Raw genomic sequence first — 16,781 nt, 5'->3', positions numbered from 1 at the left:
TGAATTTTATTTACTTGCTTGCCCTCTCAAGTGCTAAAACCTTTAGATTTTCTTGTATAAAAGGAGATTGGTTTAAAATTTGCCATGCTAAACTGGTAAAAAATCACTTCAGGTTCCTCACACTCACTGAGAAATTTCTATGGCTCAAATTATCAGAACAGTGGTTAACCTATAAGTCATTATACTCAGCTTTGAAATGTGTTTGTGACCTTAGACAATTCTCTTGAACTCTAAATCCTTGCCCCCCACAGCCCCCTTCCTCTGGAAAATAAGATGTTACCACTTACACTGCAAAAAGTCATAAAGATTTGATCTAATAAAAAGTTTGGCACATGCTAGGTATTTAATAAATGCTAGCATGGAGGCATTATAATGATTTCCTCAGCACACATCAACTGAATAGAGGAGTCAGTTTAGAGACTCATAGTGGGTGGCAAGACAGTTGGCAGGAAAAGATCCAAGCTTGGCCTAAAAATGTTGTGAATAGTCCATAAAGTGGGTAATCTACACAAGCAGATAATCAAGCATTGGCAATACATGGAAAAGATCTCCCCCAACCCATCCAAGATCAAGGCCCTTCTGGGCGTGATAATTCCAGGTTGTGGTTTGACACTGAGCACAGGCAATCCTGGCTTTCCCCACAAGCTCAGCTATTCAGAGCACAGAAATATCACATTATAATATCAACCCTGTGGCAAAAGCGATTTGAGAACAGTGCAAACTCCTCCCTTCTCTCCACCAGCGTCCAGACTGCTAAATAGTTGGTGCCAGTGGTTACGGGTGATTCCATTTCCAGAAATGCAATGCAGCTGGAAAATATTTTTTCTCATAGTGGAAAAAGCTCACACTGTTATGTATCTCTTCAGCAAACACAGGAAACCATTATGATACATATAGAAATTGGCTTTAATGCAATGTAAAGCACACAATTCACCAAACCCAAAACAGGAAATAAACTCCACATTGGTATCTATCACATGAATTACCCACATTTCACATTATCTTTTGTGATTACTTGCTATAGTGAAAACTGGTCCCTTTTTCTACAAATGCAGCTGGGTGGATTTAGAAACGTTTTGGATATATAAATTTAAGCAAGTTGGTGTAAGTCCTTTCCTTCATTTTATGAGAAATAAGAAAATAAGCTGACGCTGACCGTCACATTTTGTTGCCATCTATTTTTACCATATTAAGTGAGTTGGAGAACTTAACACTAGGAATTTATTCAAAAAGTTTAAATAAACCACACTGAGCTCCATTTTTTTTCATCTAGGCTCAAGAAACCTACTTTCAATTTAAATTAAGCCTGGCAAGAAATCTCTGTTTATAGGTACCTACAATGTGTCCTAAAATGGGATAGGCATTTTCCTGCATTGTCTTGTCTAATCCTTACAGCAACCCTGTGAGGTAGATTTGTTGCTGTTTCACAAAGGAAGAAACCAGGACTGGGAGAGGCAAAACCACCTGCCATAAAACTAGAAATTGCTAGAGCCAGGATAGATCTTTTGATTCCAAGCCAAGTGCTTGTTCTTCTAGCACTAGGACATCCAATTAAACTTCTCAAAGTTGGAAGCCAAGTCTTCCAGTAACTTTATTAAGAGTCACCCTACTTGGTCTTTGATTGCTATGATGATATATTTCCTTCCACTAAAGTCTATGACAATGTTCCCAACCCTGGGGAGCTTTTTTAAAACAGTTGGTTAGGTCTCCACCCCAACCAGTTTAATAGAATCTCTGGAGTGAGGACCAAGCAAGCATCTTAAATACAGCTTTAAAGTACTCCAGACAATTCCAATGTGCAGCCAGGATTGAAAACCACAGCTTTAAAATATTGTATTTTATTGAACCTAGGAAGTCCCTGATTGTCAGTCACATCCTGATGTCAGAGACATTAAAATGGGAACAACAGTTGAAAGGCACAACAAAACACCAGGGACTGTGAGACCCATCCCAGTTTTAGGGATGTTAAAATGTGGACAAACACACATTTCCAAATTGTAAAAAGAAAGTTTACAACAAAAGACGAAGAAAAATAAAACATGATCTTGGGCTACTTGATTACATAAAACAAAGACATTAGAGTGAAATGACCTCTAAAGTACTGCTTGTAAATAAGTTGTGATTTAATGGTTTTATATTTGCCACCCAACAGTTACCACTTATCTCCTCAATATGGAAGGTGAGAACCAGACAGTACAGTACGTTGTCCCCAAGAAAGTTTGTCCTACCAGTCAGCCAGCCACACACCTACAGTCCAGAAGAAAGTGGGGATGAAAGATCTTTCAACTCATGTAGGGCCCATTTGGGATCAGGATCATGCACAACCCCTCTCCTGTCCACTCCTCAGAGCTCAGGGGTCTTTTCTTCAATACCCCCTGCCCTTGCTTCTCCCTCCCTGTCCCACACAAAATCAACAATAGATGATTCAGAGTCTCATACTAACAAATGTGGACAGAGTAAGAAAGAAAGACGGCTTAAGTAAGCATTTGCATTTCTTAATCCACATATGATAGAATAACATGGAACCATTTAAAATCATGTTTTAGAACACTAATATCATGGTGAAAGTCTCATGATGTATGGTTACGTGAAAAAATTAAAGATAAAAAACAATCAAGACTGGAAAGATACACAAAAAATATTATTGCATCAAAATGCTGCAATAACAGATAGTTTTGATTTTCATTATACTTTATTTTCCAAATTTTTATAGCAAACATATACTATGTTAAAAATCAGAAAAAGTGTTATACATATATGGAGCAAATACAGTTATTATAAAAGTTAGGATAAGTACATGGAAAATTCCTAAGAACCAAAATTAAATAAAAAGTAAATGAACACAAAACTGTAATATGCAATTAAAAGTACTTTACCATGCATAGAAAAAAAAAGACTAGAAGGAAAAATCCCCAAATACTATTAAGTAATTATCTTCAGGTGGTAGATGATCTCTTTTGATATTCAATTACTTAATATTGTTCCTTATATTCCTAATTTTGTTTTAATGAGAAGATATGGCTATACATTTTCAAGTATATAAAAACTATCACAATCACATACTCACTACTTATATTAGATAGACTAACATTTGTCATATTTAAGTCTCTCTATTTTTAAGGAATAAAACATAAATAATACTAAAATCTAACTCTTCCTTAATGGCCCCCCATTTTTAGAGGTAACCACTATTCTATAATTAGTATTATTCATATGCATGTTTTAGAGCTTACGCTACATATGTATGTATATATATATAAACTACATTTACTTTCTTTTAATGCAGAGCAGTATCATACTTTCACAATTTTTTTAACTTTATCGTTTTACCATGTTAACAGGGAGAGATCTAAGTCATTAATTTTTAACTCTTATATACTATTCCATTGTCTGAGTCTATCACAATCTAACCACCATTCCGCTAACCAATCACCATTGATTAGTTCCTCAAACCTTAGCATACATCAGAATCACGTGGAAGGCCTCACAATACAAAACTTTAATGAATGAGCATGGCTGTGTTCCAATGAAGCTTTTTTTTCTTTTTCAATAGGCTCATGCAACAAGAAGCTTATTTGATAACTCAGTATACACTCAGATGGGAGTGCAGGCAACCTCAGAGAGGAGCAACCCAATGAAACTTTACTATGGACACGAACATCTGAATTTCATGTAATTTTTACACATTAGAAAACATTATTTGTCTTTGATATTTTAAAGCACTTAAAAATGTCAAAACTATTTACAAGCTTTGCAGAAATAGAGTGAGCTGGATTTCACCCAGCAGTTAATAAGCCCCCACTCTAGTTCATAGAGGCTGGGTCATATCCACTTTTTTGATACTACAAACAGTGCTCCTTGATCATCTGTCAGAAAGTCTTAGAGTAAATACTTCAAAGTGAAATAACTGATTCATAGAAGAGATGCATCTCCAACTTTACAGGAAACTGCGAACTTGCTCTACGAAGTAATGGTACTAAGTCTGCCCTCCGCCAAGGAATATGAGTTTCTATTTTCTTAGATCCTCAAGAACACTTGGTATTAGCAGGCCTTTTGATGTCCGCCCATCTGGTGGATGTGAAATGGCACCTCACTGCTGTTTTAATTTGTATTTCCCTGTTCATTCCTGAGGCTGACATCTTTTCAGTTACTGACCGTTTGCCTTTCCTCGCCTATCTGTACTTCCATATACCTCAACATAATAGCAGAGGAGAGAACCAAGTTAATAATTATTTAGGGAATCTCTTGCTTCAAAGCTCACCAATATAATGGGATTCCCTACTTAGATCCAAAGAAGCTCACTGGTGCTGAGATTACAGACTCTTCCTCTCCCATGTCATTAGCATACTGGCAGAACTGGAAAATAAGTTTCTCTCAGAGTAAAGATGAGAAGTCCCCTGATTTAGAGACTTGGTGACTTCTTTCTCCAACTGATTAGGATTATGGTCTCAAGTAAGTGGTTCCAGGCATTCCTTTCCGTAAAGCTCACCTCTCCAACAATATGAATAACACTTTTCTTAGAAATGGCATCCTGTTCTGCTTACTAACACTCTGCTGTTAGGTCACCCAGGAAATGAGATAATAAAACTACTGAAATTAATTAAAAGCATCTGTTATACTAAACAAATAAAGCCTCTTGGGTCTTTCAGAGAGAATCAGCAGAGCAAATTACTTCCTCTCATGACATCTCACGAGGCCACCTTCTGAAGCAATGGTTTGCAGTCCGACTCATCAGCTTACATTCAGACATATTACTATTGCTCTAAATATATGTGTTTCTTACATTTCACTGGATTTCCCATTCTGAAACTAGGAAATCAGATTATATTAGTGTACCGAGGAAATGTGTGAGGGGACCCAATGAGCTGCGAATCTCTTTGACGAGAATCCCAAAGTGCATGTATTAGGTTAACTACAATCAGTCTCAGATTTTCCTGTTTCCTTTTATTCCCCCATACATTCAACACTGTCTCAGGCTACTCCCATAGGGTCATGGCTAATTAAATGAAAATACCCTAAATGAAGGAAATTGAGTTAGAAGCTTTTAGAATTCTCTTCTCATCATCTAATTACATGAATAGCATTTATGGGCAGCCTAACTCCAGCTAATTCATTCTCCGAATCTTTAGCTATCACACAATTTGAACATCAAGCCCTAAACCACAGAGTAGGCAATTCCTACTTCTGCGGTGACATATTCAAGTTTCCCTGAAGTGCATTCTGCCAGCAGACTTTGAGGCTACCCAGCCAGAAAGTCTTCAAAAACCACATTCAAATGACTGCTGTTGTCCTTACCACTTTGAGCATTCCAAGATTTTCATCACTTAAGGCTTCAGATAGAGACATTCAAATTAAACATGGTTGAGAAGAGAGAGCTTAGGTGGGAAATTATAAGGCCTCTCTAGTCTCCCCAAAATGCTGGCTGATATCCCCATTACACTGGACAGTATCACCTCACCAGCAACTGTACAACTGAGAGCCTTATGGTGATAGAAGATTCATCCTTCAATCTATCACCCAGTTATCCATCAAATTCTCCCACCTTATACTCCTCAGCATCCTGCCACCCACCCTTTCCCATCTCTATGTCCACAGTCTTACTAGGGGTTCTGCTACTTACCACTATGTCCTTTCAGTAAGACTACGAAAAAGACCTGGAAGAACCACTGTCAAAGCAGTGGCTTAATTGCACCAGTGAAGACTCTTGGGTAGCATGTCATAACTCAAGCCAGATGAAGCAAAAGCCCATGAGTAGAACTGACTTCTGAGTTCAAATGATGTCTTCAGCATTTCAACTCTTGACTTTCTGATGTGTGGGCTCCATTCTCAGCTTCACCTCAGGGTTGCCCGGGAGAAGGGTTTTTTGCATACTAAACCAAGCCCCAGTCTCAACATTTTTCATGGGAAGCCCCAGACCGGCTCCCTTTCTGTCCCAAGAGTCTCTCATTCCCCACATGATTCCTCAAGTTCCTCAGGCAGACAACAGGTATGGACAATGCCCTGAAGGAGTCACAGCTCAAGGGCAGAAGGCTTGGGTTATAACCTCAGCTGTTACTTCTCTCTTGTGTGTTCTTGAACAATTTATTTTGCCTCTCTGGGCCTCAGTTTCCTTGTCTGCAGAATACCACTTCCTCTGTGGAGCTTTCCCCAAGCACCTGTGCCTCCCCCACTGAACCAGTCACTTCCCCCAGAACACTCAACGACACACTGTACCGTGTTTGCCCTGACCCACTGGGCACGCACTGAAGTGGTAGATCCTGGAAGGCAGGGACTGTCTTATTCGCTTGTGGTCCTAGGCTAGGATACAATGGCTGCAGACTATTTCATTCACTGGTAGGATCAGAAGCTCTCCATGGCACCTCCAATCTTTGAAATTTTCCAGACTAAATAACCTCTTCCCATCTCCACACCCAATTCTCATTCCTTGCGTTACTCACTAGGTTCCATATGATCCTAAGGATTCCTTCCCTCCACTTACGTGCAGGAAATGCCTTAACTGAGACCTCATTTTGCTAGTCCTTCAGTCTTTAAGTCTGCATACTTGACTATTGCACAACCATCTTGGCTGACAAGATGACAGAAATCAAAGGCTGTGGATCCATCTAGACAGTGCCCCAAGCATATAGCTGTCTCATAAATGCTTTTAAGGATAATGAATGGTAATGACATTCAGACTGATTATGTTATAATATTCAGCAATATATGCTCCAACTCCAGAAGATGAACACAGGGATCAATTTAAACTCAGTGAGACTCAGTGGGAGGGGGCAACTCACAAATGTATGGAGTGGGGTGGGGATGGAGATTGTAATCTGAAAGAACATATTCAGTATGATATGTAATTTTACCTATTTAGAAAATGTAAAAATAAAACCTATTATTTAAAACACAAACTTAAGCTTCAATTCCTAGGTACTTGATATGTCAATCTCTTCTTATCTTCACAACAACCCTATGATTTCACAGGTAAGGTTACTAAAGTTCGAAGAGGTTATTTCTCATGGGTCAAACAGGAAGGAAATACCAGAGGTAGGATTTGAACTCAGGGACTCTTCATTACCACACTGTTTCTCGATGAAAGAGGCAGCAGGTGTGGCAGGCCCAAACCTTACCTGGTTTTGAATTTTGTCATTCTTCCCCACCTGCTTGATCTAAACGGTAAAGGGCCCTGCAGTGTCCTTTGAGATTTCAGGTAAATTTTGTCCCACGTGATGGGGTGAGCAAGACTTCAAAAGTCAACCAAAAACTGTGTAGGCTCCAGGGCTCAATTCACACCCAGGCTCACGGAACAAGAACAAACGCCCACCTCCTTCCTTATGCTGAAGAGTCAACTCGCCTCCCAGTTTCTTCCAGACAAACAAGGTGGTTGGATGATCTGGCAGCTCTGCTTGTCTCTCAGGCTATGCTTCATGGCCTGTGAGAAGCCAGACATTCGATATATACTTTTGAACACCCACTACGTGCCAGGCACATTCCTGACTAATGTTGCTATTCAGTTTTTCTTTATGATGAAATTATGAGATAGCTGAGTGGAGCCTCCAGCTTGAAAGACAGTAGTAGAGAACAGGTTACTTGACCCCCCTACCCCCCACCCACCACCAGTGTAATCCAGGAATAGTAATATCATTTGAATCAACAAAATCTCATTTTTAAAAATACATCCCGACATTGTGGTCTTCCACTCATGACTTGCAGTTCATGTCTCATTTCATACTATGCTTTGTGTAACAATATTTGAAGTGGCTTAAATCATTCACTCCTCGATGTTCAGAATCACTTTCAAGAAAAGACTTTGGGGTGAGATTTCACACTTGGCGAATTTAAACACCACCTTGGAGGCATAGAAAGCAGAAAATATTTTCAGGGCAAATTATGTCATTAAATTTGGTCAGATATAGAACTGGCCTCAATAAAGATCTTGCTAAGAAAGTTGTAAACGAAAGACAGTTGTGCATCACAGAGGTTTTGAACAGTATGCCATGCCCTCAATAAGCAGCCCTGAGATTCTATCAGGTAGTGCCAATTCTGAGCACACTAAGGGTATTTTTTAAACATTTCTTGATAGGTTTTTATTGTTAGTAAATACTTCTAATCACTACCCCTTTCACTTTCCATCCCTTACATCCTTCCCTACCTGCCCCCCCATTATTCTCCCATTAAAACTGAATTTGAGGCTGAGGCTGATGCCTAAGGAGAGGGTAAAATACAGTAAGAACAAATAAAGCAACTACATTTCTCAATAACAATTTTTTAAACCATAGAGACCATAGTCTTGAAAACCAAGACCCTTCTGATTTGCAAAAGCCAGCCTGTTTAACAAAGATTTCCTGAGGTCCAAAAGCTTGGTTTTGAATATCAAGAGCCAAAACCTTAAGTAATCTCTTAAAAGCGTATCCATAAATAATGGTTTGGAAAAAAAGTACATTTTCTCTCCAAGGGGGAAGAGAGACTAAAAATCTTTCTAGGTGGGAGTGAAGTGTTGAGAACTGAGAGTAAAGCAAGTCTCCACTGAGGGTCTGCTCTGCTCTGCTCTGCCCCGACCCGGTCCCTGCGGCAGCACCCGCACCCGCACACACCTGCTCTACCCCCGGCCTCATGGCCCCACCCACACCCGTGCACACCTGCCCCATGCCCCGCCCCCGTCCTGCCCCACACCCTGCCTCAGTTAAATTCTGTGAAGGGGATCCCAGGGCAGAGGATCATGTGCTTGAAATCCCAGGCCAGTCTTCCGCGTGTGCTCAAGAGGGTAAAGCTGAAAGAGCTAGTAAGGTGTCTGTGGAGAGTCCCACCCCCACAGCCAGGGCAAGGAAGGGCAGAGAAGGAGCCAGCAGACCTGTAGGGGTCTCCTGGTTAAAACAGGGAGGACGCAGTGGGGTGGGGGTGAGGGGGCTCATAGGGAGAAGCCATGAGGACATAGCCCTTAAAGACCGAGGGCCAACCGGGCCAGAGGCAGGGGGATTCCCCCAACTGCTGCCAGGCACTCTGCGTCAGTGAACTAAGGTGCCACCCCCCAGGACAAGGGAGGGGGCAGAACCATGCAAACGACTGGATTTGGGTGGAAAATGACTGGGCCTTTGCTAACTGGACTATTTCCCTTAAATAGGCAAGATTACATTTTCAGCTCCCAAGGGGAGTAAGATGTGGAGGTAGAGATTAAGTAAAACTGCTTGTAATTTTTTTTAAGTTGTTTCTTTGTAATGAAACAAATCCGAAAGATGTACAGTCATGTCTCAGTTGTATAGTTCACAAGCACGGAGAAAACAACATGACAGAGTTCAGGACAGAGTTGACCCAGGGCATGGCTGGACTTGTCACCAGGGAGATTTCATAAGGACAGCACTGGGGCAGGTGCCCCCAGGCTGGGCGCAGGGGCAGCGGGCACAGCCTTCTCACCCGGCTGCAGGCTGGCCTCAAGTCCGAGTCCGCATTTTCATGCATGTCGGATCTAATAAGTCTCCACAGTTTTTTCTTCAGAAGAGTTCCTTCTCTGGAGTCCAGCTGACTCAGCATCTTCGCAGCCACCTCCGGACTTGGCCCACGGGGTAGGGTTTTCCTCAGGAGTCTCAAAGACACAAGAGGCCATTTCGTTCCTCCCCATAGGTTGTTCTGTTGGTTCATCAAAGTCTAATGAAAATTGGATCCACCACCTGGAAGCTGCACAGCACAGGAGCTCTTCCTGCTGTTGGGGTTCTCCCTTGAAGAAGATGGTCGTATGGCCAGGAGGAGTGGGAGCAGAGGGCGAAAGGGCAAGGCCCCAGGGGCACAGAGCAGCTCCCCACCCCACTACCAGTGATACAGCTATTTCCTAACTGTATATATAATAATAATTATTATTATTATTATTACATATCACATAGCGTTAACCAAAGCAGTGCTATTCAGAGTAATTATCCATTAGATAACTATTAATTAAGCCAGCAAAAATTTTAGCGATAGCCAGAGCAATAAATAAAACCAGAAAAAGAATTGAGGGTAAATCTATGGTATCATTTTTCTTTAACTTCAACAACAAAAATAATATAAACCATAGCAGTATTAGAAAGTTCTAGGAAATTTAAGTCCCATCCTTGAATATATGTCACCTTTTTCATTTTTATTAAAAAAACATTATAAGGTGCTATTCCAGGAGTTTACTTGAATATTATAATTACCATTAAAATTTCAAAATTAGTGAGGCTGAGCATTTAAAAATGCAAATCTGACCGGGTCAGTTCTGCCCATTATCCACCTCATGAAAGAGGGAGGCGGCCTGTTTTATTGCTCAACACTGTATAAATATTCCTTTTTCCCAACTTCACATTACACCACTTTGCTTTGATGAAAGACCTACATTAGTATCTGTTTTCGCTAACTAAAAAGAAAATGAAAAGAAATCCAAAGAGGATTTTCACTTTTATGATAAAAGGTTAAAAGCAAAAACAGCGTTCAGCGTTTGTCTTGCATGGAGCCCAAGTAGAGGCACCTGCGCACCCCAAGCAGAGAGAGTGGCGCCGCCAAGCTCCTTCCCCGGGAACTGCACGCAACATCTCAGTACGAGCGGTGGTAGCTCTGAGCTGAATCTGGGAGAATCTGTGCCTTACATCGATTTATTTTGTGCATCCGTTAGCAAGATGAGTCCTAAAGTATTAGAAAGCCTAAGAGAGGTTGTATTTTGGGTGTGCGAATGCTCAAGAATTTTTCCATGTAAATTAATGGTAACTGTTTCTTCTCTTTATGCCATTTTGGCTTACCAAAGTTTTCATAAGAACACTATACTTTGGGGGCAGCGGAGAGGGGGATGACTGTAATCCCAGCACATAGCTGGAAGACTGACACATAGTTGCTCCCATTTGTTGAATGAATGCAAAAATGAATGAATTAATGTGATGAGACTGGTGAACCCTAAGTCTCATTCTGGCTTTGAAATTCTGGAGCAATCTGAGTCACATTTTTCTTTCCTAGAGGAAGGATAACAAAGAACCCCTTGAATTTGAGTTTGAGCTGATGAATCTTTGCAGTAACTGAGAAATGGTTTAATATTTCCATTCTACTAATTGCAGTTATGCACATTGATACATATATATTAATTGAGCTTATCTGATACAGTTCTTGATCCCTGAAATCTCATTAACACAGGCATTAAGTTATTAGAAACTTGAAAGTTTTAATTTAGAATGGGGGTAAATGTTAGACTAAGGTATAATTCCTTCATGTTGCAATAAAGATATATGGAACTGCTCATTTTTGTTTCTTAGAAAATACACACAGAAATAACCTTTTACTAAAGTAGGGTAATACAAATAAACACACCTTTTGTTTTTCCCAGATTGGTCTGTAGAGGGAATAATTTATGCTCATGACAAAACCTTTCCCCTGAAAAGAATAGCAAAAATATAGGCTTTTGGTTTTTTTCCTGTGATCATTTGCTCATCTCTGCACATTTTTACGCAGACATAAATATTTTTATAGATTTATGGCTCTCTGTATAAACACCTTGCACTCCAGCAGTTCCCATATTTTCAGTAGTTGCAGGAATTTAAGACTCAATTCTCCACAAAACATGAGTAAAAATACTGCAAATTCTTGTTCCCCACCCACCAAAAGTTCTCACACAGTAATTAAATTCTTTATCAGCATCACTGTGTGCTACATAACGATCTAGTTTCCCTAAAAATAAATGCACAGGGGGGAAATGTCTCTCAATAATAAGCAAACAGTAATTATTATCCCCTATTATTAAAATGCTCTCAGTTAATTGCACAGATACCAGCAGAGAGATTACCTTAAAAGGCTGGATACCAAAAGGAGAGTTAGTTTTGAACCTTCTGGTCTAATTTAGAGGACAGTTTACAGAGAGATTCAGTAAATATTTGCAAGGAACCATTAACATTGAGTAAATAATTCAATACCGGTGAAGAAAAATGTACTGAAGTAACTGTAAAAGAACCTCCCTTGATAAATGCTGAAAACGAATTATTTCAAAATGAAAACAGCCCAAATACATTCACAGAAGAATACTACCAACCATATTTTCTAAGCATTCTTTGTTGTATACACAGTTTGTCATCCTGAACTGTATTTATAAGAAGCACAAGTCCCAAAGAAAAAAAAAGCTGCTGTTTTCACTCACAGATTATTTTACAGAGAATTCAGTGAACTCAGAACCTTTCTTGGCATTTTTTTCTGTTTTAAGTCTCAGCAGAAATAGAATTTTACTGTTTGTCCTGCATGCTGATAACACTCAACTGGCCAAGTTTCCTCCTGTGCTTTTATTGATAAGGTGGAGGAGGAAAGAGCAAGGGCATGAGGAAGTTCTGAGATTTCTCTTCAGATTTATCTCCAAACGACAGATAAAGCTAGCCAGTGAACATGAAATATCCTGGAAGGCTTCCTGGCTCAATCAAAATCCAACTTGGATGAAATACTTTGTTTAAAGAGAAAAATGGTGTCTCTCTAGTGCCAACTTTAGTACAGCTGCTACAGGAGAAGCAGGTGGTTCAATCTACCCTCAGGGCTTCAGCAATATTAATATTTAAACCTCTTGCATTTCACTCAAGTTCAAGGCAGCTTCCTAACGCCTGGAGGAAGACCGAGGAGGAAATTCACAAGCCACAAAGCAGGGAACACCCTCTAATTCGGCCAGAGTGGGGTCTGTTTGTCTGCATCCCATCTCAGCCTCTCTACCTACTGTTTGCTCACAGTGGCACTGCATTAGAGTTTCAAAGCTGGCTCCTTCCTCCCTGCATTGCAAAGACATGACATGTTATCAGAACACAAAGTTTGCCAGGCCATGATTTGTTTGTCTAGACTGGTCATGGAACTCTGTTTATTACTAAACATCATGTGGAATGGGCAGCAAATCAAAGGGGTTTCTGGGAACCTGCAAGGCCTCTTTCTGAGCACAGCCAGCTCTGCACATGGACGTTCTTCCTTCTCAGTTTCCACGGCCTGAAGAGGCCCACCTTTCCCAGGACCTGCAGCCGACCACTAGACTAACCTTTCATCTTTTTGTGATCCAGGACATGACCCCAGGTCATCTGCAACACTCAGAGCCCCTCCTCACCATTGTTCAAGTGGGCAGCCCTTAAGAACTATTTTCTGGGCTGCTGCTTGGAGAGGTCATGAGAAATGACTAATGATTAACATGTGAAAATGAAACATGAGAGCCAAGTGCTACCATCAAAAAAAATAGTCTACCAAAAAAGCAGAGAACCCCCCAAAATGCATATTAATAATATCTTCTTTTCCAGATGCAATGTGGCATTTAAAAGAATTCTTCAAGATTGATTTTAGAAAGACACATAATTAGCAGATGTGCAGTTATTTTTATGGATAATTATTAGCCTCATTTTTAACAAATATATAGCTTCTTGACTTTAAAAGTCTTAATCTAGAAGATAAAATGAATAGAGACTCACAGCTTTCTTTAGGAAATAACATGTGACTTGATTCTTTTTTTAAAAAGTCACCTCCATTGCCTATAAAAATAAAATTGCTTTGGACAAAAATCAGTTCTCTCCTGCAACATTTCTAAATGATTATGTGAAGGAAGACCTCTGAGTTAAGAGAGCCACTGAAAGCTCCAGGGCCGAAGGGGACGGTCTCTAACCAGAGATGCCTAAGCACCAAATCCAAAGAACATTCCACATTATCTAAATAAGGGCAAATTATCTAATCTGTGTCACTTCTGCCTAGAATTGAAAGCATTTACACAAGGGATGTTACACAACACAAAATAGCATTTTCATGGAGATCTAGCTCCTGTACTATGACAACTTAGTGGTCATTCATCAGACAAAGAAACCACAAAAGGGTCAAAGACACCCAAAACCTAGAACCACAACCAGGGCATTCTGGCCCTTCTGTGCGGAAGTCTCAAGTTGCCCAGTAGAAGATTAGGCCCCAGCCAGTTCACTGTGTTCTATCTGCAACCACAGGCTGGAACTAGGGACCCATATAAACCCAGAGGGGTCAACGACAACCACAGGCCTGCAAGTACTCTCTTAGTTCTAGAGAAAGTTCAGGGAAAGTGTGAGAAGGAGTAGGCCAACCTAGATGTTCCTGGGGCCCATCCTGACCAAGGGATGACCTTGGGATGGCTTCTGAAAGCCCAAACGACAAAGAGGACCTAATGGTTCTGCCCCAACGAACCTGGGGTGATGCCATAATACACCCAAGCTAATTAACAGGGTCCTCTGGTTCAGCTTCAGCCCTTGGAGAAAACTGCTGGTCAAGTCAAATACCTTAGTACCATTATTACCTGTGCCATGGAAATGTATATTGGTTCTGTGGTCAGAGAAATCAATGTGTCTTTTCCACACAGGAGTAAGATTCCACTTACCAGCTAGTTAGGGTACACACCAGTGCCTTCTGCTTTTGTTTTTACTCTTCCTCTCCCTTCCTCGAACCCCACTCAGTGGGGACCTATAATGTTGAAATGCCGGTTGAATTAAATTGAATAAATTCAGTGGAGCTTTTAAAACTCCAAAACAAAGCAAAGAGCCATTTTTGTCCAAGCTCATGCATGAATCATTTTCTTGAAAGGTTGAAGGGGATATCAGAAGACAGAAAGAGCAGATGCATGAGGTGGGGCCTCCCCTGCCATCTGAACATTGATTCTTTTTCTTTTTAATGAAGTCTTTACACAGAAGGCACTAAGTTATAATTTAACTCTCAAGTTAACTATAAGTCCCCTTGTCTTTCAAATTGTACAAACACAAAGCAATTGAATGATTATTTTTTAACTATGGCGAGAAAACACACAATATATGAAAATCATGGGGCTGGAGCCAAGATGGCGGTGTGAGTAGAGCAGCGGAAATCTCCTCCCAAAACCACATATATCTATGAAAATATAACAAAGACAACTCTTCCTAGAATAAAGACCAGAGGACACAGGACACCATCCAGACCACATTCGCACCTGCGAGAACCCAGTGCCTCGTAAAGGGGGTAAGATACAAGCCCCGGCCCCGCGGGAGCCGAGCGCCCCTCCCCCCAGCTCCCGGCGGGAGAAGAGCAGGCAGAGCAGGAGGGAGACGGAGCACAGGATGGCTGAACACCCAGCCCCAGGCATCTGGACCAGACCGCAGACACAGTGCGTGCGCGGGAGGCCCTGGTTACTAGAGAAATAGGGAAGCAAGAACAGTGAGTGGGTACCGGAGGCCTGGCGCCGGAGGACATAAGAAAAGCGAGCGGCCATTTTTTTTTTTTTTTTTTGCTGTTTTGTTTTGGCGAGTGCTTTTTGGAAGTCTTAAAGGGGCAGGGCGGGACACTTAATCCAGAGGTAGAGAATCCGGGGATCTCTGGGCACCCTAATCCCCTGGGCTGCAGGGAGCTCAGAGGCCCCTTACAGAGATAAATAGCCTCCAGGCTGCTCCCCCTCCAACGGAACTCTACCATTTTGGAGCAGCTACCTGAGCCAGGCCACGCCCACAGCAATAGCGGAGATTAACTCCATAGCAGCCGGGCAGGAAGTAGAAGCCCTGTCTGCGTGCAGCTACTCAGCACAAGCCACTAGAGGTCGCTGTTCTCCCAGGAGAGGAGGGCCACAAACCAACAAGAAGGGAAGTTCTTCCAGCCGTCACTCGTCCCAGCTCTGCAAACTATTCCTATCACCATGAAAAGGCAAAACTACAGGCTGACAAAGATCACAGAGACAACACCAGAGAAGGAGACAGACCTAACCAGTCTTCCTGACAAAGAATTCAAAATAAGAATCATAAACATGCTGACAGAGATGCAGAGAAATACGCGAGAGAAATGGGATGAAGTCCGGAGGGAGATCACAGATGCCAGAAAGGAGATCGCAGAAATGAAACAAACTCTGGAAGGGTTATAAGCAGAATGGATAGGATGCAAGAGGCCATTGATGGAATTGAAAGCAGAGAACAGGAACACATAGAAGATGACAGAGAGAGTGACAAAAGGATCTACAGGAATGAAACAATATTAAGAGAACTGTGTGATCCATCCAAAAGGGACAATCTCCATATTATAGGGGTACCAGAAGAAGAAGAGAGAGGAAAAGGGATGGAAAGTGTCTTGGAAGAAATAATTGCTGAAAACATCCCCACACTGGGGGAGGAAATAATCGAACAGACCACGGAAATACACAGAACCCCCAACAGAAAGGATCCAAGGAGGACAACACCAAGACACATAATAATTAAAATGGCAAAGATCAAGGACAAGGAAAGAGTTTTAAAGGCAGCTAGAGAGAAAAAGGTTACCTATAAAGGAAAACCCATCAGGCTAACATCAGACTTCTCGACAGAAACCTTACAGGCCAGAAGAGAATGGCATGATATATTAAATGCAATGAAACAGAAGGGCCTTGAACCAAGGATACTGTATCCAGCACGACTATCATTCAAATATGATGGTGGGATTAAACAATTCCCAGACAAACAAAAGCTGAGGGAATTTGCTTCCCACAAACCACCTCTACAGAACATCTTACAGGGACTGCTCTAGATGGGAGCACTCCTAGAAAGAGCACAGCACAAAACACCCAACATATGAAGAATCGAGGAGGAGTAATAAGAGGGAAGAGAAGAAAAGAATCTCCAGACAGTGTATATAACAGCTCAATAAGCGAGCTAAGTTAGGAAGTAAGATACTAAAGAGGCTAACCTTGAACCTTTGGTAACCACGAATTTAAAGCCTGCAATGGCAATAAGCACATATCTTTCAATAGTCACCCTAAATATTAAAGGACTGAATGCACCAATCAAAAGACACAGAGTAATAGAATGGATAAAAAAGCAAGACCCATCTATATGCTGCTTACAAGAAACTCA

General features: G+C 41.2%; 1 pseudogene; it reads right to left on the bottom strand.

Moving 5' to 3' along the window:
- Positions 1–9,179: 9,179 nt before the first annotated feature.
- Positions 9,180–16,781, bottom strand: part of LOC118912682 (uncharacterized) — a 44,473-nt pseudogene continuing 36,871 nt past the window's right edge.

This window comes from Manis pentadactyla, chromosome 2, assembly GCF_030020395.1.
Source record: "Manis pentadactyla isolate mManPen7 chromosome 2, mManPen7.hap1, whole genome shotgun sequence".
In the NCBI taxonomy this organism is placed as follows: Eukaryota; Metazoa; Chordata; class Mammalia; order Pholidota; family Manidae; genus Manis; species Manis pentadactyla.
The sequence above is the reverse complement of the archived record's forward strand: the minus strand, read 5'-3'. Positions and strand labels throughout refer to the sequence as shown.